This window comes from Solanum stenotomum, unplaced genomic scaffold (genome assembly GCF_019186545.1).
Source record: "Solanum stenotomum isolate F172 unplaced genomic scaffold, ASM1918654v1 scaffold1752, whole genome shotgun sequence".
Classification (NCBI taxonomy): domain Eukaryota; kingdom Viridiplantae; phylum Streptophyta; class Magnoliopsida; order Solanales; family Solanaceae; genus Solanum; species Solanum stenotomum.
Genome location: NW_026024593.1, coordinates 1008 through 3603, shown reverse-complemented (window position 1 = coordinate 3603; position 2596 = coordinate 1008). Strand labels below are relative to the sequence as shown.

The window sequence follows — 2596 nt, the reverse complement described above, 5'->3', positions numbered from 1 at the left end:
ACCGCTTTCTTAAGTATGATGTACTAGAGGACAATGTAGGAGGACGCTCGTGTATATGAATTTTTTTTTGTAATTGGGCTTTTTCTTTCCTATTTCCCATTAAGGTTCAGCTGTGAATTCACAAAGAGGTTCAGGGTTTGTAATTTGAGTAAGGATCTTTCACCTATCTAAATTCGGGCTCTTATGAACTCTCACCATCCCTATGGTACTGTGGCTGTACAACTACAGTACCCTATGAAGATATTTTCCACTCTTTGTTTTGTAGAGTAGGGGGTTGTGGGTTACTGTGCTCTATCTAGAATCGACCATGTTAGAAGTCTTAAGGTAGAGAGGTTGATTGTGCTTCATGTCTCCCAAGAGCATATTGTTCTGAGTGAGGGTAATGTTTGCTATCGCCGCTTTCTGTTTTGCTTTCTTAGCGAAATGCGTGCTTCCGTTCACATCAAACATCATTCTTTTCCCTTTTGCCCCTACCTTGGTGTTGACCCTAGGTTCGCTAGCTTCCTTTCCGGTCTCGTATGGGGAGTAAGTTAAGCCATTCCACTAAAATACTCTTTATTGATTGAGCTTTCTCAGTCTTGGTTTGAAAGCCTTGACAGTTCAGTTCGCGTAGTTCGTAGCCATCGTTAGAGGAAAGAACTTGTATTACAAGGATTCATTAATTGTAAATCTGGCAATTCCTATCAGGGTGGTGGGTCAGAGCGGATTCCCTTGCTTTAGGGTAGGAATAACAGAATGGTTAGGGGGCTTATCTTTAAGTAGCTGGCTTCCATATAGCTATAGCTGCGAGGACAGTCTTTAAAAGCTACAACCGTCTCTTCTTATTATTCTCCGAAAACATACCTAGGTTTTGGCAATCACTCCACTGACAGAGAACCTAAGAGCTACCAATAAGCCTTTAGGCAGGCAGCAGAAATGGTAAATGTCATCTTCCTTTACAATGACTTTTTCCTTTCCTCTTCACCATACACAATTCTAGCTCACCCTCGAATCAGGGGATACCTTAAGTCAGCAGCTCCCTTTGAAGATAGGGCATTTACATAAACTCCGAAACCGTACCCAGGGAGCTTACATCAGGAAACTCCCAAGCTTGCCGGATTGAGTAGCGGGTGAAGCCTATAAAGATGCAGTGGATCTAGTGAAAGATCTCGTCTCCAGCCCACTTGAACAATTTGAAATAATTCCATTGATTCCTATGAAAATAGGAAACTTATATTTCTCATTCACAAATCCATCTTTGTTTATGCTACTAACTCTCAGTTTGGTCCTACTTTTGGTTTATTTTGTTACTAAAAAGGGAGGAGGAAACTCAGTACCAAATGCTTGGCAATCCTTGGTAGAGCTTATTTATGACTTCGTGCTGAACCCGATAAGCGAACAAATAGGTGGTCTTTCCGAAAATGTTAAACAAAAGTTTTCCCCTCGCATCTCGATCACTTTTACTTTTTCTTTATTTTGTAATCCCCAGGGTATGATACCTTATAGCTTCATAGTTACAAGTCATTTTCTCATTACTTTGGGTCTCTCATTTTCTATTTTTATTGGCATTACTATAGTGGGATTTTAAAAAATTGGGCTTTATTTTTTAAGCTTCTTATTACCCGCGGGAGTCCCACTGCCATTAGCACCTTTTTTAGTACTCCTTGAGCTAATCCCTTATTGTTTTCGAGCATTAAGCTCAGGAATACGTTTATTTGCTAATATGATGGCAGGTCATAGTTCAGTAAAGATTTTAAGTGGGTTCGCTTGGACTATGCTATGTACGAATGATCTTTTCTATTTCATAGGGGATTTTGGTCCTTTATTTATAGTTCTTGCATTAATCGATCTGGAATTAGGTGTAGCTAAGCTCATGTTTCTACGATCTTAATCTTTATTTACTTGAATGATGCTATAAATCTTCATCAGAGTGCTTATTTTTCTATAATTGAACAAAAACGAGTCTAAATGGGTATACTTAGTCGTAGAGCATTCCGAGTCTTTGCTTTAGGGATTGTTCATGTGCATCTCCTTACTTTATAGCAGTTATTGCTCCGGTTCCAGAAGGTATAACTCTCGCCTAAGCTTTTTCTTTGAAATCGGAGGTTGTTCCAATTTCCTACTAAGATAGGCAAGCGGCGGGAGAACTAGACGTATCTTGCTAGGCAAAGACATGTTAGAATGGATAGCTCGTAGGTGGGATTGACGGGATAGATCACTATTGTAGAAGGAGGTAGAACCGGAGGAAGAATTATGGCTATAAAGGTCCTCGCCCTGTTAGGCACATGGTTCTAAATATTCAATCTCAAAGCGGTACTAAAGATTAGGCAGAAGAACTATAACTAGAATTCTTCGCCCCTCCCCTTGTACCAAGAAGCAAGTTCGGAACAAAAGGATAATGGGCTCGTCTATTTAAGTTATTAGTTTACGGAGCTATCTCAAATATCTCGAGTAAGGAGACGGGACGGGTTTGATAGTTAGAGTTCTATTTCTAGAAAGGAAGAGACTATCAGGAAGCTCACTCTCGGTCGGGCTCGAAGCAGAGGGTAGAACGTAATATCTCTTGTTGGTTCAGCTTATCAAGCTATTACAAAAGAGTCCTCGAAGAAAGAAACCA

General features: G+C 40.1%; 1 pseudogene; it reads left to right on the top strand.

The window, feature by feature from the left end:
• Nucleotides 1-1106: 1106 nt before the first annotated feature.
• LOC125850474 (ATP synthase subunit a-like) lies at nucleotides 1107-1947 on the top strand (annotated as a pseudogene).
• Nucleotides 1948-2596: the final 649 nt, after the last annotated feature.